The sequence below is a fragment of the Schistocerca piceifrons genome, chromosome X (assembly GCF_021461385.2).
Source record: "Schistocerca piceifrons isolate TAMUIC-IGC-003096 chromosome X, iqSchPice1.1, whole genome shotgun sequence".
In the NCBI taxonomy this organism is placed as follows: Eukaryota; Metazoa; Arthropoda; class Insecta; order Orthoptera; family Acrididae; genus Schistocerca; species Schistocerca piceifrons.
The window spans coordinates 561120437-561143020 of NC_060149.1; the positions used below are offsets into that span (position 1 = coordinate 561120437).

At 40.6% G+C, this 22584-nt stretch overlaps 1 protein-coding gene across 1 annotated transcript in view; it reads left to right on the forward strand.

The window, feature by feature from the left end:
- The window catches only part of LOC124722072 (melanocyte-stimulating hormone receptor-like), a 170390-nt gene that overhangs the window by 8442 nt on the left and 139364 nt on the right, over nt 1-22584 (forward strand). The window lies entirely within an intron of this gene.

Here is a 22584-nt window from a genome sequence, read left to right on the forward strand (position 1 = left end):
GCATTGAGGGAACAGATATTAATAGGGCTGGACACACCCACCGTTCTGAGTATCACATCATATGAAGCCCATCAGAAAACACCATCATGATTAGATAACTTAATACATAACTATGAAGGAACAGTTAAAGTTATAATACCTCATAATGTCAATTATCGATCATTATTCGTCAGTGAATTTAATTTATACTATTAAAAAGGTTCATTGGTTTGAAATAGAGTATGCTGCCCTCTAAACTCAGAACTACAAATCTGCACCAAAGGTTTTCGTTGCCCCAACGCTGACGTGGATATTCGGGGGTTACCATGGAAATGGCGTCCTGTTCCGCTGTGGACATGCTGTCAAAGTCTGTACTATGGGGAGTTACGTCTTATGTTACAGTTATGTGCCGTAGAAAAACGGTTAATTTTGCTCTCTTCTGATGTCAGCGCCATGAAAATAACCGTACTATGGCGGAACCATACTAATATTTCTATAACAATAGTGGAACGATGTTACTAAAGTGCATAAATAGTTGCCATAGAAACGGCGTCCTAGCTCGGTGAGGCAGGCATCAGATGATCAGAGATTATAGTGTACTGCGAAAGATATCGCAACGGTTGACATTTCGACCACGAAAACAGAGTTTCCATAGATAAATCGGCAGTTGTTATAGAAATAGCGTCTTATTTTCACTGGTGCTGTAATAAAGTTATAATTGGCGGAATTAGACGCCTTTGTCAATATAGCATAGTATTCGTCATTATGACAAAATTATACGTCATAAAAGGATAAAATTAATGGGTTATAATCAGCTTAAAAATCTCTTCGCAAGAAATTCTTTGTATGAGGTTATAGTATTGGCCATAGGATGCTGTAAAAGTGTATGGTGATTGATTGGAACAGGTGCCTGATACCGCTATGGCAAAGTACAAAGCGTACATCAAAAAATGTTTATGTACGCTTTGTACTTTTCCACAGCGGTATCAGGCATCTGTTCCCACCAGTCACCATATACTTTTACAGCATCCTGTTGCCAATATTATAACCTGACATAGAGAATTTCTTGTGAAGAGATTATTGAGCTGATTATAACCCTTTAATTTTATCGTTTTATGACGTATAATTTTGTCATAATGACGAATACTACGCTATGTTGACAAAGGCGTCAAATTCCGCCAATTACAAGTTTGTTACAGCACTATATATTGTCGCAGTGAAAATAAGACGCTATTTCTATAACAACTGCCGATTTATCTATGCAAACACTGTTTTCGTGCTCCAAATGTCAGCCGTTGCGATATCTTTCGCAGCACACAATAATCTCGCACGCCCGGTTGGCCGTGCGGTCTAACGCACGGCTTTCCGGGCGGGAAAGAGCGCCAGGTCCACGGCACAAATCCGCCCGGCGGATTTGTGTCGAGTTACGGTGACCTGGCCAGTCTGTGGATGGTTTTTAGGCGGTTTCCGATCTGCCTCGGCGAATGCGTGCTGGTTCCCCTTATTCCGCCTCAGTTACACTATGTCGGCGATTGCTGCGCAAACAAGTTCTCCACGTACGCGTACACCACCATTACTCTACCACGCAGACATAGGGGTTACACTCGTCTGGTGTGAGACGTTCCCTGCGGGGTCCACCGGGGACCGAACCGCACAATAACCCTGAGTTCGGTGAGGGGCGGCGGAAGGGTGAAGTGGACAGCGGTAGTCGTCGTGGGGTTGTGGACCACTGCGGCTGCGGCGGGGACGGAGCTTCTCCGTCGTTTTTAGGTCCCCGGTTAACATACGATACAATACAATACAATACACAATTATCTCTGATCATCTGATGCCTGCCTCACCGAGCTAGGACGCCGTTTCTACGGCAACTATCGATGCACTTTAGTACAACGGTTCCGCTGTTGTTATAGAAATATTATTGTGGTTCCGCCATAGTACAGTTATTTTCATGACGCTGACATCAGAAGAGAGCAAAATTAACCGGTTTTCTATGGCACATAACCGTAACATACTACGTAACTCCCCAGAGCACAGTCTTCGACAGCACGTCCACAGCCGAACAGGACGCCATTTCCATGGTAACCCTCGATTATCCACGTCAACGCTGGGGCAACGACAATCTTTGGTGCAGAGTTGTAGTTCTGACTTTAGAGGGCAGCATACTCTATTTTATACCAATGCACCATTTTAATAGCATAATTTATATTAACTGACGAATAATTATCAATATTTGACATTATGATGTATTATAACTTTAACTGTTCCTTCATAGTTATGTATTAAGTTATCTAATCATGAACGTGATTTCTGATGGGCTTCATATGATATCATACTCAGCATGGTGGGTGTGTCCAGCCCTATTAATACCAGTTCGTCCGCAGCTCATAGTCGCGCGGTAGCGTTCTCGCTTCCCGCGCCCGGGTTCCCGGGTTCGATTCCCGGCGGGGTCAGGGATTTCCCCTGCTTCGTGATGACTGGGTGTTGTGTGTTGTCCTTAGGTTAGTTAGGTTTAAGTAGTTCTAAGTTCTAGGGGACTGATGACCTTAGATGTTAAGTCCCATAGTGCTCAGAGCCATTTGAACCATTTGAATACCTGTTCCCTCAATATAGTCAGCAGTTACACAAGCGTCGAGGGCCGACGAAACTCGTTTGGCAGTGTCCATCCCCCGCTCTGGATATAATTTATTACTATTTATCTTACTTTTATATATTATTATATATCTTTTATATGCTTATGATAACGTCTACACTACTTTGGCAATATATATTTACAGATTCTGAAGATGACTCTATGAAAGACTCGAAACCGGTCTCTCATTCCGATAAATAAATAAAAAATTGCGATCAAGACTATTTTAACTTTAACAAATTTTAAGATCGCTGAATATGTTTTCAAAAATTCCAAAAACTTAACATCACCATCAGGTTGTTTCCGCACACAGCGTTTTCTACAAGAACGTCTACATGAAATATGCACAGCCAGACTTAATAAGAGTGTGATGATCGCAATATTACGTTAATGGTAACGGAAATGTGAACGTCTCTGGAAACCGTTGTTGTTGCCGAAAACAATCTGAATGGTGTGAAACACATCCATTACTGCTCACAGTTTGCTTAACTATCGGAAATTGTCCTAAAAGGCAGTTATAGCTTTCATCAGATAAAATATATTAATTAAAATAAGTTGAACATAATGAACGGAGATGAAATCAATAAAATGACATCAGAGAAATCCGTCCAGAAACACTGGACCTTCATTGTAATGGTTACGTCGTGACAAATGAAAATGTGTGTCGGATCTCCTGCGTATCAGAAGCAGTCGCTATAACCATTCACTTGACAAGAGTGCCCTTCAGTTATTGCCGAAAATGACAACCAGAGGTCGTTGCACGGTGTCTGTGACAGTAGGACTACTAGCGGAACGTATTTGATGGAGCGACCCGGCTGTATCACAGACCAAGGGATGGGATACTAAATATAATGAAAAACTAATACCAGTAAATGACTACTTGCTCAGGTATAGGTGGCTGTAGCGTTCGAAAATAATAGTTGAGAAAAGTCCTTGATATTAAAATCTGAGTATATCCTCGAAGATTAATATTGTCAAAGTGACTTTTTGCGACAACCTCTGATTCGAATATCGTTTTGTAAAAATTTTTCATTTGTTACAATTCATTAATTATGACTGAATCTTTCTACAGTGATTTGAGTAACATAAAGACAACTCCCATTTGATATGAACACTATAGAATACGCCTGGGCTGCCATTTCTAAATTGACAAGCGACATTACTATCATCTGCGTTAATTATTCATGATTATATGGTTCCATCCACCTCTTGCCACATATCAATGACTTTGGCAGGGAAGATATTAAACCGTAGCTACTTTTTGTGTCGACCAAAATATCGTCTAGCCAACACTTTCCATTTATTTTAGACAAAAATCAGTAACTTACTTTAGACATATGCTTTATGAACATGACTGTTGCGTGGCCGGGAAAGGTCACGACTGAAAGTGGGTTTCTGTGTTAGTGTCAAAAAGAGATAAAAGATAATTGTTTAATAAATACCAGTCACTTTCCTCTACGGACAGACTGATGTTTCCAGCAAGTTAGCAGAAAGAAGGAACTATTTTCGGGCTAATCACAGTATGTCTACATTAATTTTTAAAAATTTCCATTGCGTACGACAGTTTACTGCTGCGAATGCTGGTTGATCATTGTTTTGAAATGAACTCTCTCGAGGTGAGTGCTGTCCAGGTAATGCTAATGGCATACGACGCCTATCCCGTGGTTGGCACGCTGTGAGTCTGCATTGGTGGTCTATTTTGAAGCACAGTAGTTAATTTTGATTCATTTTTGTTCCATTTGTACTCGCGTACAATAAAGTTACACAGATTTCCAATTCATGTATTTCATTTCACTCTTTACCGTGGCCTCCTGTACTGTATTTTGTGTTGGCATTGAGATACACGCAGCCGCATCAGTTCAGTATACATTGTGGAATTCTTGTGATGTCGCGTTATCGCAAGATATACCGTAATTACCATGACTTATGGAATAACCCTCGTACAACGGAGGGCTATTGGGTAGGTCTGAGAGACAAAATACACATTAATATAAGTCCCAGTAGAAATCCTTGAAAATACACTAGGTACTGAATGTAATTGACGATCGGATAGAATATAAAAATGTAACAAATGAAACTTCCTAAAGGAACACAAATATCTGAGAATGAGATTGACTGGATGTGCAAAACTGCTAGAGTAGCTGGAGCAGTAATGCAAAGTAGTAGAAACATCCATGAATAGCGGAAAGATAGGTGAAACATACAAAATTATTGAACTGACCTTCAGAGAAAGGGGAAGCACCTGCAGGATTATTAGGAACTCAGATAGCAAGCCAGTAGTAGGCAACGAAGGAAAGTTGAAATGCGAAGCGAGTATATAGGAGAGCTGTGCAATATCAACCAATTTTACATCATTGTAGAAGAGGAAGACAAAGTAGCTGAGGATGAAATGGGGGATGCGACATTGCGAGAAGAATTCGGCAAAGCACTAAAAGATCTTAGTGAAAAGAAGCCCTTCAGTGTACATGCCCTTCAGAATTATTGTGGCATTTGGGAGAGTGGGACATGATAAAAAATGCTCGATTTGATGAGCAAGTTATACTATCTGATCAAAACAATCTGGAGACCCATCAGTGGAAACTAATATAGCATTTTTGAAAACTAATATAGTATTAGTCCATCCTTCACCATTTTGACGGCTTGACCTTTGCTGCAGGCGCTTTCAACGAGGTTTGTCAATGTCTGTGAAGGCGTGTTAGCCCGTTCTTCCACAACAGCCGAAATCAGAGAAGGTAGCAACGTGGAACTCAAGCGTCTGGAGGGAAGTCGACGTTCTAACTCATCGCATGGGTCTTCTACTGTGCCCAGACCGGAACTCAGGGCAGACCATTAACTTCCACAAATTACTACCGCACAGATTCTGCATTGGCATGCTGATATAAACAGTAACCATCTCCGAAATGTTCTTCAGTTCTACAGAATACACATTGCTGTACTGTGTGTTGGTATCCTTGCGCATTTAGCGTTTTCTTAACCACAATAATGGGACAATACCTGACCACAAATAACATCACATGCCGTGTGTCTATACCTCAACTGCATCGTTGACACTATACATGTTGAAAAGCAAATTTTTCAGGCATTCGCGAATCCCAAAGCCTTCCGTCGGATTGTGACAGGGTAAAACGTGTTTCATCACACCAAATAATTCGTTGCCAATCATCTGTTGTCTAATAGTGTCACTCTTTATACCCCCTCAAATGTCGCTTAGTGTTCACTACAGAAAAGTGTGACTTATGAGGAACTGCTCGACCACTGAAACCCATTCTTTTTAGCTCCCTACCCACAGACCCTGTGATAAGTGAACTGCTGATAGTGCTTTGGAAATCTCTCTCTCTCTCTTTCTCTCTTCCTCTCTCTCTCACACACACGAGAAAAATTACGTAAGATGTCAGACTGAAAACGTACAGTCTGGAGGGAAGTCGACGTTCTAACTCATCGCATGGGTCTTCTACTGTGCCCAGACCGGAACTCAGGGCAGACCATTAATTTCAGGAATGTTATTATCCACAAATTACTACCGCACAGATTCTGCATTGGCATGCTGATATAAACAGTAACCATCTCCGAAATGTTCTTCAGTTCTACAGAATACACATTGCTGTACTGTGTGTTGGTATCCTTGCGCATTTAGCGTTTTCTTAACCACAATAACGGGACAATACCTGACCACAAATAACATCACATGCCGTGTGTCTATACCTCAACTGCATCGTTGACACTATACATGTTGAAAAGCAAATTTTTCAGGCATTCGCGAATCCCAAAGCCTTCCGTCGGATTGTGACAGGGTAAAACGTGTTTCATCACACCAAATAATTCGTTGCCAATCATCTGTTGTCTAATAGTGTCACTCTTTATACCCCCTCAAATGTCGCTTAGTGTTCACTACAGAAAAGTGTGACTTATGAGGAACTGCTCGACCACTGAAACCCATTCTTTTTAGCTCCCTACCCACAGACCCTGTGATAAGTGAACTGCTGATAGTGCTTTGGAAATCTCTCTCTCTCTCTTTCTCTCTTCCTCTCTCTCTCACACACACGAGAAAAATCACGTAAGGTGTCAGACTGAAAACGTACAGTAAAAGGAAAAATCAGGCGAAAGGAGTAAAAGAATAGAATAGGTAGCTGTTGGCTGAACGATCGCTGAATCAAGAAGAATTATCGAGCCACTTCGCAAACACCGAAATTCCTTTCTGGCCTCTCATCTCAGTACAACATGCAATCAGAAAAAGTGTGGCTACAGTGGTTTACTCAGCACAGACAGCACTGAGTGGGTTATCCTTTCTCTGGAGTAGGAAGAGATTGTCAGAGACGGGCCATGATATGCGTGTAAAAGGCAGGTCGTTGATGATATGGCATGCAGCGGTTATGAATAGGTTGGCAGGCAAGTAACATGAATGGCTAACTCTAGAGATAGGGAGCGAATCAAGAACTGTGGACGTAATTTTTTCTTAACTTCTTTCACAGCTCATGGAGTTTACTAGTATAATGCAAAAATGATCATGTAAGAGCATGTGACGTATGAACACTATATCAGGAGCGAGCAGTGATAGACGACAGTAATGGCAATGAATCAAAGAAATTTCGCATTCTTGATCACAACTTAATATTGTTGAAAAGATTATCTGCTTGGCTCTCACACCAATCATTAGATGAAATTGAAAACAAAACAAAAGTTTTTCGGAATTCTTGAAACAAAAAACAAACTTGCATTACACATACACAGAAAAAGTGTCATTAAAAAACCTGCGGCTCAGAGGATGCGTAGTCTTAAGGTAAACAGTGGACCGGGATTCGTGATACTTCAGTAATGGATAAAAACTCCAAATATTGGTGCTTGTTTCGTTGGTGGAATGATCTGTAACAGAATGTACCATGCAAATATTTTCTGGGAGCAATTTAATTGCCGGAAAGGGCAGTCAAACAAAAAATTCCTTTGTTTGTCAGGAACACAAAAACGTCAGTTTAGCAAACAGATACAAAATGTCGCTGCAGACTGTACAAATAAACACAAGCCGCTGTCCTTGCAACAACAGCAGGAGGCCCCAGTACGGCATACTTTCCGATCACCGTAGTACAGGGATCAGTGGTGTATTCGTGAATGTTAATTTTCAGAAACTGAGGAGTACATCCAGCATTGCGCTAAGTGGCGTGATTTATTTCATAAAAAAGTTAAAATTTGTATCAGTAACGTAAAATGTACCGGAATGCACAAAACGTAAGAAATAAAATGTCGGAAAAAGAAATACAAGTAGTATGAAGGGGAATGCTGTGCAAGGTGACGTCAGAAGTTGTCTCATTACACGGGGGTCCATCAGCATGACTGTGCAGACAGCACAGTAGCCGTTGAAGTGGCAGAGGCGCAAACATTCCCCACAGAGTACCGGTGACAGCCGTCCAGTTTGATATCAGTAGGCGGTATGGATGTCATCGTGACCGCCAGCGACCATTCCAATTTATGGTTCACGAAGAGGACTGGTAGGCCTTCGACTATTATTGACCTCACAACATCAGGCAACAAAGTCTTGGTGTGCCGCTGCTGTGAACAACTAAAAGCAATCATTAACAACGCCATTTCTTTTAACGAGGGCCTGCAGTTCTATTATACACTGATCAACCAGAACATTATAACCACCGGCCTATTATTGATATAAACCCGTCCAGAAGATAGCAGCATCACGTGTCGAGGAATAACTCCTAGTCAGACACAAGCACGTTACATGCTGTATCAGTGGGTGTGCTGCCCGTATGTAGAATGCGGAAAGTGCGAAATCTATCTGAGTTTGATCGAGTGCAAATTGTGACCGCCCAGATGGCTCTGCACGTGCATTACGGAAACCTCACGACTTGTCGAGTGTTTGGGGTGTGCTTTGTGTCTTCAACACATGGCGAAACTAATGTGAAATCACGTCCAGACGTCGTAGGGTTGGGCAGCCATCCCTCATTACAGATGTCGGACCTCATAGGCTGAACAGACAGGCGGCGAATTGTGGCGGAACTAACATCAGACTTTAATGCTGGGCACAGTACAAGTGTGTCTGAACACACAGTGCAGAGAACACTTCAAACGTTGGGCCTCTGTGGCCGACATCCCATGAATATGCCAATATTAACACCACGACATAGGCAACCACAATTGAAATTGGCGGCACGTAACCATAAGCACTGGACGTTGGCGCAGTGGCAGAGCATCGCATGGTCTGATGGAGTCCGTTACCTTTTCCATCATGCCGATGGGAGGGCACGAATCAGTCGCCTTCCAGGAGAATAGCTTCTTAACACCTGTAACAGGATGGAGACAAGCTGGCTGCGGCTCCATTATGCTCACGTGGGCATCCCTGGGTCCCGTGGAGCTGAAGCAAGGAACCATGTCGGCGCAGTGGTTTCGTACACTGGTTGCAGAAGACGTACACCCCTTCATCACTATCATGGTTCCCAAGGGCAGTGGCATTCTCCAGAAAGATGATGCCCCATTTCACAAGATCAGGAGTATGATGGAATGGTTCGAGCAACACAGTGACGAGTTTCGATTGATGTGCTGGCTCCCCCAACTCGCCAGATCTGAACCCGATCGATCACATCTGGGATGTGATTGAACATGGCGTCAGAGCTCATTGCCCTCCACTCAACCCCCCCCCCCCCTCCCCACAGAATTTACGGTATTTAGGTGACTCGTGTGTGCACATATGGTGCCAACTCCCTCCAGCGACCTACCAAGGCCTCATTGCTTCCATGTCACGAAGCGTCGCCCCTTTTAACCGTACCAAAGGTATACCTACAGGCTATTATATAGGTGGTCATAAAGTTCTGGCTGTTTAGTGTATGGTTAAAAGATGATGGCATCCTATGTGTAAAATAATCAGTGGGATTAAGAAGTCCCACACTGGTCCATTTGGATCTCCTAGTGGAGCCTATTGAGGAGAATGTTGTCACCAGGAAAAACGAAACTGACATTCTACGGGTCGAAATGTGGACTGTTTCCTCCCTTAAACGTATAGGTGCACTAGCGAATTAAAAAAAAAAAAAGGAACTGAATAAGTTGAAAGTAGTTTTAGTGGGAAACACTGCAGTACGGTGGCAGGAAGAAAAGGCCATCTGGCAAGGTAAGTACGAAGTTGTTAATACAAAACTGAAGAGCAGTAATGCAAGGAAAGGTCATAAAGAGCGTACTGAATGTATTATCGTAGCCAAGGTAGAGACGAAAGGAAATCCTACCACGGTGATAAAGTTTTATACGTCAGCTAACTCCACTGACGATGAAGAGAATAAAAAATATGAGATGTTGCTATGAAATAACGGGACATTTGCTGTAAAACATTTTAATTCAAAAACGTACTTGTTTAGTTACCGTCACTCTCTACATACTCCCCTCCTGTTGGTCATTCATTTTTGGCGCATGCGTAGTTACTCTGTGACAGCTTCAGTCGCGTTATTTTATAGCCACCCCTCGTATATATTGAGATAAAGAAACCTTACACATTGTAAATGACGACGAAAATTTACTTATGCTGTGGATCTTAAATTGGACATTAGGAAAACTAAAAGAATGAAAAATAGAGGGAGAATGGGAGAGCACGGACTGGGGGAAAGAAATGAGAGAGGGATGGAAGCTGATAGAATTTAGCGCGTAGAATGACTAGTTTCAGAATCATGTAAAGAGGATGAATACGTAGAAGAGACTTAGAAACACTGAAAAGTGTCAGATTGAGTGTATAATGGTTTGACAGAGATTTCGAAGCAAGATTTTAAACTGTGAGACGTTCCCGGGAGCATATGTTGTTTCTGACCATAATTTACTAACAGCAGTTAAGGAGTATGGAAATTCGGAAAGGCAGAAAATTAAGGATGTCGGACGTGTATAAATTTAAAGAGCTGGACGTTGTAGGGAGTTTTAGAGGGAACGCACGGCAACGATTGATTGAAACAGGAGGAAGGAATACAATAGAAATATGACGGGGAATTTATTGAGATGAAATAGACTACCGAGAATGAAATGTATAAAGACAAGACCTGTGTGGAGACCTTGGATAATACCGGAAATATGGAACTTAACTGACGACTGAATAAAATGCAGAAATTTAGCCAACGAAGCAGACGAAAGCGAATGAAGGCGTCTAAAATTAGATTAGTAAAAGGGCAAAATGGATAAACAGGAATTACTAGACGACAAGTGCAACGCTGTAGAAGGATGAAATTGTAGATATGCTACTGCAAGAAGAAACTGACACAGAAATGAAAGACCTGTGATGGACGTCACTGACTCAGATTTATTGAGACCCCTGGAACAGTCAGTCATGACGCAAATATTCAGTGTTATGTAAGAGGTACAATCGTCAGCAACAAGCAAAGTAAACTTTAGAATTGGTCAAGAGTGTAATGATTCCAGTTCCAAACAAAGCAGGTGGTGACAGGTGGGTGATATTACAGACTATCAGTTCATTAAGTTATGATTGCAAAATAGAGACAGAAATTATTCAGAGAAGAATGGGAAAACTTCATGATGGCGCCCTCGGGGAAGTGAGCTTGGGTTCCGCAAAATGTAGCAACACATTAGGAAATACTGACCCTATGACCTATCTTAGAACATAAGCCAAAGAAAGGCAAAAATTTGTAGATTCAGAGAAAACTTTCTACAATATTGTCTAGAATACACCCCTTGAAAATTGAAGCTAGCAGCGATAAAATACATGGAGCGAAATTTGTATACAACTTGTTCAGACATAGAACTACAATTGTAACAGTCGAAGGACATGAAAGATAAGTAGCTGTCGAGAATGGCGTGACACAGGGCTCTAGCCTAACCCCGATGTTATGTAATCTTTACAATGAGCAAACAATAAAGGAAACGGAAGATAAACTTGGAGAGAGATTCAAAGTTAAGGGAGAAGAAATGAAAACTTTGAGGTAAACTGATGGCATCGTAATTGTTTCAGAGACGGCAAAGGACTTGAGAGAGTAGCTGAACCCAATAAATACTAACTTGAAAACATATTACTAAGTGATCATAAACGAAAGTAAAAAAAGGATAATATAATGCTGTTGAAATATATCAGGCAATGCCGAGTGAACTATATTAGAAAATGAGTAATTTTAAGTAGTAGATGAGTTTCGCTATTTAGGAAGTAGATTAACTGATGAGGTCTGAAGTAAGGAGGAAATGTAATGCAGACCGACTATAAGAAGAAATGCATTTCTGAATAAGAGCAAAGTGTTAACGTTTAATATTAATTTAATTTCTTGGAAACCTTTTCTGAAAATCATTTTCTGGATTGTAGCCGTATACATAAGTGAATCGTGCATGATAAGCAGTTCATACAACAAGAGGGTAAAAACCTTTGAAATGTGATGTATAAAAGGATGCTGAGGGTTAGGTAGATGGATGCGATAACTATTAAAGAGATAGTGACTCGAACTGGGGACAAAAGAAATTTGTGTCACAAGCTGACTAAAAGAAATGGTCGGTTCGTAGGACACATCCTGAGGCAAAAGGAGTCGTTATTTTGGTAGTAGAGGGATGTGAAGGATAAAAATTGTAGAGAGAGGCCAGGGGATCAATAGGTAAGCAAGTTCTAGTGGATGTAGGTTGCAGTTCTTATTCAGAGATGAAGGGGCTTTGATAGATAGAGCAGAGTGGAGTGCTGTATTCAACCAATCTTCGAAATGAAGACCTTGGCCACAAACGACAAAGTGACTTCGTTTTATTAAAAGATTCAAAGCGAGTTGCTGTCGTTGGACTCGAAACCATGTGCACAAGGTTAACATGAACTACACCGACTAAACTGGGATGTAGTTCAGGAATATTTTCTGAGTATTTTAGCGTAAGGAAACAAAGGTCTCACTTGGCTGGTTGGAAAGTGATAATGTAGATCGAATTATTCTCTTTGTAACAACAATTGCTTTTGTTTCTACGAGAACACACTTACCAAAAATGGAGATGTGTATAATATGAATTGACCAAAATGTACTACACAAATCATTGAGTAATACGATCATCCTCAGACGAAAAAAGAACATCTTTTTATATTTTGTGTTCAATATCTGCCGTCAGGTTAAGGTACAACATTTAAGAAATGAAAATCTTTTCTCACGGATATGTTGTTCTAAATGTTGACCACTTTGATGACAGCAGAATATACAGCAACGATTCATCACCAGTCTGATGTGCTGCAGAGTCTCAGGAGGGAAAATCCTACCAACCGGAGTCTCGTGAACCAGGCTCCTCAAACGCCCCAGGCAGAAGTCCGTTGTTGTCATGTGTGATAACCGAGGTGACCATGAATCAGGACTAACGCGATGGTTGTCCAAACTGATTTCTATGTGGTTTCTAGTATCGAGCGCACAGTGTGCCGACAATTTGTTACGTTGAAATCACGTAATCTGACGAATTTTCAGCAGCACGTTTTCTAGGAACTGCTGGAGGACAATTTAAACAACGTTTTGTAAACGACTCCCTGCAGTTTATCTGGGAATACGTAACGTTAATTACATAATCGTAACAATACCGCTCTATAACTTTACAGCGGACTTGTTTTACGAGATACACTCCAATGCGAGTGTGTTATATCGCCGTATACCAAGCTATTCCTACAGTTCAGTTTGCCTTCTTTTGTAAACGCTGCACTTGACTGTAAACAACACGAAAACAAGAAAATTTTGGTTTTTTGCACATTGGTGTAGGAACCATTATGCCAAATGCCACTCGATATGTGACTGCCATTTACGTGGGTGTCATTGTTGTTCACTGAAGACTGTCTAAACAGTTGTTAACCTGGTGATCAGACCATGTACGATACTAATGGCACGATTGTCACCAATCATGTATAACACATCCTCTTCCAGGTCGAGTGGTCTGGCATACGCCACGCTGCCAATGTCAATCTTTCTAACACTGAATGGGTCAGAATATGTTAAACGGCTATGTACAGGTGCAGATGTAATGTGATGTGGTTGCCGTCGTTTCGGAAACAGCTAACAACAGCGTCGCTGTGCCACACTTCCGTTACGTTCAGTGAACGCCGCACATGATTTGCACTTCAGTCAACTTTTCATTAGTAAATCACTCTGTACAATTAACACTGCCGAAATAGCAAACCCGAGACTGGACTGAGCAGTAGTAAGAGCAAGCTTGAGGGCGAAGAGTGAAGTGGGTGTTTCTATTGTCTAAACCAAGTCTGGTGAGTGATGGAACAAGCTTCTCTCCAAACAAAACACACAGTGCATACCGTCCCAATTTGTACTCTTGAGCAGATAATTTTTGGTGCAATAGCAGCACGAAAAGTCATGGGGTAAGAAATCTAACGTAATACAATTGCCGTGTAATAAGAGGTAGTGTATATCAGCCGCTTTAAGCGCAATTTAGAGTTCATCTATGACTGTGTCCTGAAGGTCAAAAACTTTCCTTACCGCTACCACAATGAATACATCGAAATTTCACGCTTACCACTTCCTTCATGATATCACTAAAAATTATATTAAAAGAAAAATTATATTGAGCAATTACAGAGAATTATTTTTCTGGCCAGATCTCGAGTGAATTGTGCTACTGTGGAAGTGTTTAATTCCGCAATCGCGAAGTTGATCATCATGGCGATGAATGACTTGTACTCTATACTGAAAATTAATCAGACGTCACACATGTGGAGCATCGTCGATACCACTTTTCAGACATGTCACTATAATGTCAGCCACAAGAGTCCATGCGGCAGCATGTCGCTTATCTTTGGCCTGCTCTAAAGTGTCATCCGATTCCATGTGGTATACATAAACTTTGGTTTCACACCTACAAATCCCCCAATCTACGATCAATTCGTTTCGTCTTTAATCAAGCTGATGACGTTATCGATGCTCAGTCATACATCAAAGAAGCATCCAAGTGACGCAAATGTTTCAGGATGGCACCTTATCACGTTATATGGATCGAACTTCTTCACACAATACATGGGATGACGATATCCATATAGTGCAACTTTAGAGCTTCAAAATGAGGTTCCGCGAATTCATAATAAAAACGTACATGAGAAGCTTTGACAGGAGCACTGTACACATACCAACAAAAACAGAAGTTGTCGGAGGGTACTTCGCACCAGTATTTGTCCATTTCTGTCTTGCTCCATTTGCCTATCGTGTGAAAGAAAAATTATTGTCTTTATGGGTCTAAATGCACTCTGGCTTCTCTTACCTTATTTCCTTAATTCCTACGAGATATTTTGACATCAGAATTTCCTCGATTATTGTTTTCCTAAATATATCCATTTGCGTTGCGCGAGAACAGCGTCGCCTGTTTCCCGTGATATTTACGAGGATTTGAACTTTAATTGTGGCAACTATTTATTTACAGCTGATACGAAATAGATACGTGTTTCAAAGTTTTACAGACCTTCAAAGTAGTCACCAACATTGTGTATAACCCGTTGACAGCGATTTGGAAGTCGTAGGATACTCTTAGCAGTGCCAGTTGTGCTGACAGTTCGAGCGGCGCGGTCTACTTCAAATGGTTCAAATGGCTCTAAGCACTATGGGACCTAACATCTGAGGTCAGCAGTCCCCTAGAAATTAGAACTACTTAAACCTAACTAACCAAAGGACATCACACACATCCATGCCCGAGGCAGGATTCGAACCTGCGACCGTATCTGTCGCGCGGTTCCAGACTGAAGTGCCTAGAACCGTCGGCCACACCGGCCGGCAGCGGTCTACTGCCTGACGAGTTTGTAGCAGTTCTGGAGCGAATGCCGTCAAGTGTTTCCTTCAGTTTAGGAATCGAATTGAACTCACGAGGGCTTAAGTCAGGGGAGTGCAATAGATGGTATAGCACTTAGCAGCCCCATCAGTCAAACAAATCAGTAACAGATTGCACTGTACGTGATTGAGCATTGTCCTCCAAAATTATGGTCAGGTCCTGCAGAAAGTGTCATCCCTTCTGTCACTATGCTGTTAATTTTTGGAACACAGCCTACGACAGAAGTGATGACACTTTCTGCAGGACCTGACCATCATTCTGCAGGACAATGCACAAGCACGTACAGTGCAAGCTGTTACTGATTTGTTTGACTGATGGGGCTGCTAAGTTCAATACCACCTACTGCACTCCCCTGACTTAAGCCCTCGTAAGCTCTACTTGATTTCTAAACTGAAGGAAACACTTCACAGCATTTGCTTCAGAGCTCCTAAAAATTCGTCGGGCAATAGACCGCGCCGCTCGAACTGTCAACACACTGCTTAGAGTATCCTACGACTTCCACATCGCTGGCAACGGGTTATACACAATGCTGGTGACTACTTCGAAGGTTAGTAGAACTTTGAAACACGTATCTGTTTTGTACGAGCTGTAAATAAATAGTTGACACATTTATATAGGATATACCGACCCACTATGATAGTAGAAAAACGTTTCTGAATTCGCTGGACGCCCGCTGCAATGAGTACTAGAAACGGAAATGATAGCTTGTACTTTATCATAAGTCGCACTAGCTAATTTCTTTCGAGATCCCTTCCAACTAATCTAAGTGTTCCACTCATCTTGCCAGTTACGTATTCTCGTGTTCACCCCTTATGATGGAGAACATTGTTGTTGCTCAGAAATATTTGAAAGAAGTGACAGACTCGAGAAGATATTCATGGCCTTTGTTACGGGAATAGTGACAACCGTTCATTCAAGATTTTTTAACCGCATTCGAATCAGTCCCATTATTAAAGAACGGTACGTGTGAACAGAGTAAAGCAATAATTAATGCTGTACGAAAGTTATTTGTAACTTTGAGCTATATGCCACATGAACAAACTCAGTCAATTTATTTATTTTAATAACGGGACTCGTGTCTCACACTGTACTGACGATAGTTAGGGGCCATAACTCGTATAAGGAAGACACAGTGCCACTAGGTACTCGTCCAGAGGGATAGCAACATGCTGTTCAGCTTGTTAGGTCAAGTCGGCGGTTTTTCTTTTCTCCATTACCAGGCTGACTGACCTCAGCGATCAAACTTTGGTAATCTACTCAGGTAATCAGTTTGAGGTTAGTGTGAACAACATTGTATGATTCATACATGTACGAGTAGGTACATGTACAGGGTGAATCAGCTGCCCCTACATATGGGTTTTATGCAACCTGCAACGCCGTCAAGTATCACGTGCAAAAAATTTATATTCCATAGCTCGCTACCCGCAAACTATTAGTCCTACAAAAAATAAAAAATAAAATAAACTGTACATATTTGTAGGGAATTTAATGTAGCTAAATTCTGTACTGGAATACGTTTTCGCTAGAGGCCGTAGTTTTTAATTATTCAATAAATACATACAAAACGTGATGCACAAACGCATTTTTCTTGAATAACTTGAAAACTTAGCCTCCAGCGAAATCATATCCCAGTAAGCCATTTAACTACGTTAAACTTCCTACAAAAGTCCTGTTCATTTTTTTCTGGGAAATATAGTTTGCACATAGTGAGCGAAAGAATATAAAATTATGACACGCGATTTTGTAAGGTGTTGCGAGTTGCATGAAACCTAGCGGTAGGGTCCGCTGAATCACGCTGTGTGTGTAAACGAAAACTGAAAGAAGATAAGTAAAGAAACTGTGACATTTATTCACTCATAACTATAAGCTGAATGTAGGACAGTTTAGATGCTACACGTTGCAGTGGTTCACATTATTATCTTCAGATGTTTTTTAATTAAATAGCTCGTGTAAGTGAAGGCTACAGACGCCTTTCGACAACAGCAGACTTAGAGCAAGGCAAGTTATGTTGCGACTTTTGCTGATAATAAAATTGTGTTTTTAGAAAAGGCACTGTTAAAATCAGCTAAGCATGAATTCGTGAGAATAAAATGTACTTATAACGGAAGTAGAGTCTAAGAAAGGCTGTGTGCTGCTACTTGCGCCACGGGATCTCCACTGTGCGTTAATTTTACACTCTCACTTCGAAGATGTTATACATGTTAGAGATATTCTTGCTTACATTAAGTAAGTACAAAGATAACTGAAAAGTGCAATTGCTGGACCTTGGCTATTACTTACCATAAATCACAATTCAGTTGTTATATTAGACGGTTATTTATACTCCTCATACCTTGTGAATCTGACCAACTATGAGCCACATAGAACTTAAGGTTTCATGACATTTCCTTTCTTCTCTTCTCAGAACCTCTTAATTCTTTCTCTTCTTTTCTTTGCCTGCTCTTCCGAAATGTAACGTATGGACCTCCTAGTTAATGGTTTCTCTTCAAATTATTTTAAAATGCTGTTGATTTTGCTTCTGAATTTTTTTCTGTTTTGGATAATCTCTAGTGTAATACCAGTTTCTTGGGCATTTCTTTCGACTTCTTCTGGCGTCCTAGAAGTGGACTGTGATGATGTGATATAATTGAAGAGCGTTTACCTCAGTCACTGTTCGTCTTTTCTTGCTAGGTTCCATAAAATCTCAACCGTAGTTTCTTCATTGTGTACGTTAACTTTCCGGTGGTCTTGTACAGCTTCCCATTTTTGTGATTCTTCCAAGTCCCATCGTGGCCTTCTGAGGTCCCATAGTTTCCCTGAGAATTTTCCTTCCCTTCTTTTTAAGTTCTTCCAAAGGTCCCTTTTTATTTAGAATAACACTGTAAATCATATACTCCATCTGGTTTTGTAGCTAAATTATAATGCCTCATTTTGGCCTTCTAGGACCTCGTTCGATTGTTGTCCCTGCCTGTGTCAGTTCGTAGGCAACCGCTAAATTTCTATCTCTTGCACTTTTCAATTACTTTTGTACTTAATATAAGCAAGAACATCTCTGACGTGATTAACATCTTTCAAGTGACAGTGTAGATACAATGTACACTGGAGAGCATATGAAGCTCGTAGCAGTATGCAGCCTTTTCTCTATTCCACTTAGCTTTAAGTACACTTTGCTTTCATAAAATCATGTTTTTATAACTTTAACAGCTCCTTTTCTAAAACATATTTTTATTATCAGCAAAAGAACCATAAAATGCTTGCACTTAAGCGTCTGTGCTTTTCACTGACACCAACTATGTAACTAAAAAATCTTAACCTGAAGATGACGGTGTGAACCATCGAAAGTGACTGACGTAGAAACCTGTTTTGTTTTTATCTTTCAACAGTCTCACCCCTCATAATGCCGTCCTTTATCGACGAAATATTCAGTGAGGATGAAAGAGTTTATGCCAATGCAATAATCGCGTTGCTTAGCTATCTCAAATGTGAAAGATTACACTAATCTACGCATATGTTCGAACGTGTAAAATATCTCTATAAGTTATGCACTCTGCTGCAACATGACGAGTCAGTGCAAGCAATGAAAGCAATAAAGCTGTCGGAAGAAATCTGAAAATGTGGCCCGAACTCAGGACTTAAAGCATTGCTATTTACACTTTTAAGTCTACAATTGTGATCTGTTGAGCCATTGTGAAGTTAAATCTGGCAGATTTTGTTAGAAGCTACGAGGTCCATTAATAATTTACGCTTATATGACGTGGATGGAGCATCCCTATGGTAATCGTTATTTGTATCCTATTTTTGTGGTCTTATGCTTAAGAGCTGTCTGGCTTTGTTGCATATTTTATACTTATTTCAGCTGTATATATGTGTGCAGTTATTATTGATGGTTAGATAATAAGCAGTCGTCCAAAGACTTCTGTCTATGTCTCCGAGTTATCATCATATATTCGTCAATCTCTTTAACAGGAAATGAACACGTATGAAAAATAGCATAACGCCAATATTTTGAAATGAATCTGAATTATACTAATAAATTCATCGGATAGTACTTTGATGTTATGACGTAATGATGTTTTCCTGCCACTGTGTTAGAAAGTAGCAAACTGCATTTAAGTCACACTGCTGAAGAATATAATCTCTGTGCAACTTCTAAGATGTCGTTTACTATACATTTAGCAGCCTGAGAGGAGGTTATATTCAAGAAAGGGAACCACTTGACGTTTGTTTTTGCTTGTTTGTACGACAGATAGCACGCCCATCAGCAATTAGGACAGACTATGAACTGCCATTATCATACACATAGCACCACTTAGCAAGGCATAGGCAAACAATCCATAAAGCGTGTGCCACTCAGCTCACTCTGTCTTCATTCTAGATAAAATACTAGTTTCAACTGTGATCTACGCAACATGTCACAGGAAGCAATGTGGCACTGCGTTAACATCAGTTGTGACAAAGACATAAATATGAAGACGGGCATTTATTAAAATCATAAACTGCCAGTATCAGATACGAATCTTACCTTTTACCTCTGGTTACTTTATGATCGTATTTATGAGTAGAAATTCCGGTAAAATCCGAGATACTTTGAACGAACTCTCTGGTAATGAAACAGGACTGTGATGTTAGATCACAGAACTAACGAAAACTATTATTAAGTTCAGTATTGGGAGTTATTATACATGCTGATTTTATGATATGGAAAATTTAACTGCTCCTACTCTATCAAATACACCCTTTTCCTGAATTAAATGGGGATGCTGCCGTCAGCTTCATGTTTTACAGGATATGACCAGTCAGTAACTAAGTAAGCACACTACAGTCTCCGAAGATGAAATAAAAGTGAATTCTAGAAGAAAACGAACAAGAAGCTTATGTACCTTGTATAACGACGATGCCATTAGACGAGGAAAAAGGTTAACTACAAGAAGGAAGTCGTACGTTACGATCAGTGTATCGTTTCTGATTAAGGATACAGAGCTGACTCTTTGGCAACATTTCATACTATTTAAATGTTGCGTCCGTTTACTCACATAGTACGTGTATATCATCCGTTAAATTACAGACACCTTCATAGTAATGTATGAGATAGTCTGTCAATCTGATAACAGTAGCTGCGCATGTTGACATCCACGTTACGAACGTATGGGATACTGGTAACGTTGGGTAGCCACGTTGATACACGTCATCTCAACCGCTGCACACAACTAGCGGAGATTGTAAGTGAAATGTTGGTTGTATGTAAATAGGGTGGTAGTGTTGTTCGAACTGGAGAGACGACAGAATGACAGAAAGGAGCTATCACGTTCGGACGTTCCCAGTACCACTCCGTAAATCAAGTTGCGTATTTGTTAGTGAGCAACATATAAAGCAGCACGACTTGAGTGGGCCAAAAAATTCGTAAACGGGACAGCAGAAAATTGAAAAAATGTTGTGTGGTCCAATGAGTCACGACATTGCCTCTTTTCAAATCTTCGAAGAATCAGAGTGCACAGTCGGACGAATGAAGCCCTTTTCGCGCAAAGTGTGAATGGTTTCGTTCACGCCGGAAGGTTCTGTGATGTTTTGGATGTTTTTCACACCATGACTTTGGCCCACTGATTAAATTTGCCATGCATGTTTATTTCAATTTTGTCGGTTAGTTAATTAGTTAGTTTCATGTTTCATGAATAATTTTGAGCGATAAATCGTAATGATGTCGAAAGAGATTTTGCGTTCGCATCGCAAATTAATTTGTACATGTGGAAACATTTTTGACACTCCTAAGTTTTTTTCCTTACAGAAAGAAAAAAAAGATACAGATATGATTTAGAAATTCATACGCACCACATAAACATTACAATAATAGAATATCTTCCCGGGATTAGAACGAGTTGTCAAGGAGAAACCTTCTAAGTTTGTTAACAAGTTTTACTTTACTGTCTGTCAGAAATTTTATACATCTGAAAAAGTGGTCAATCATGTTAGCTACAGCGTTGTACACCCTTTTATGTGTTAAAGCCAAACTTTATGTTGAGTAATGAATGTAATTTCCCCCTGTAGTATTTTAACTGTGAGTATCATTGTTCCTTTTGAACTTGTAGCGCATTATTTATGTCAAACTTCATCAGAGAATAAACAGTAGTCGAAATGCCCAACTCAGTAAACATATATATACAAGATGATTGTGGATGAGCACCACATATTATACTTAAAGCACGTTTTTGAGTAACGACGACTTTGTCTCTTAAAGATGAGTTACCCCCGAACGTTATTCCATACGTCATTATGGAATTAAAATATGCAAAATATGTTAGCTTACTGATCTATCTCGCCCCAACATTTTCAATGAATACAAGAGCCAATGTAGCTCAGCTACATTGCTTTGGGGCTTCCAAAGTGTGCTTTTTCCGGTTGAAATTCTCATCGATACGGACACCTAACAATTTTGAAGTTTCCATCCTATTTACTATTTCCCCACCAAGTGTTACTCTTATCAGTGGTGCAGTACATCTAGATGTGATATTTTCTTGTGGTTATAGATCTTTTCGCCCTCGTGCATTCTTAATGTGCCCGGATAGTTGTGGTAATCTTGCAGAATTGTGTAGGGCTGCAGACGAAGAATAGAACAGGCGCCCCCATAATGTATGTGTGTTTCTTCTTCTGGGCGTGGGGCGGGGTAGGGGGGGGGGGGGGGATAGAGGAAGGAGCAAGAAGGGTCTCGACCCTTACCGTCTACTTATCCGTTGAACTGCAAGTTTTAGTGAAGGTAAAAGACTAAACCCATGTGAAAATATCACTGAAGGTCAGTCAGTACACAACGGATCAAAGTATGTTGGTGTATCATCCATCTCACCGCAAGAATATCACGTAAATCCATGTTAGCACAAAACAACGAGATGCCTTTTAATGTTGTTTTAGCCCACTCCAATTTCATGAAAATTACGAATGAAAGTAGCCTTTGTCGTCAAAACTGCGCTGGAACCTTCTGTATTTTGCGACGTGGGAAATCTTGAAGCGGAAAGCAATATGCTTTGAGAAGATGCAAGGAAAATGACGGAAGATTTAAATGACCTCGTTTCAGAAAGTACATTTGTTCCCTCGATTAAGAAGAACTTTCTGAATTATATAAGAATTCCACCAACAACGTGTGCCGTTGAAAGGTCAGTTAGCACCGTCAGGCGAGTGAGGTCCTAGCTGCGGAGCACAATTAATCAAGAGCATCTATCGAGCATGTTTTTCTGAAGTTGTAATAAAGAGAGAATAGAAAGAGATGA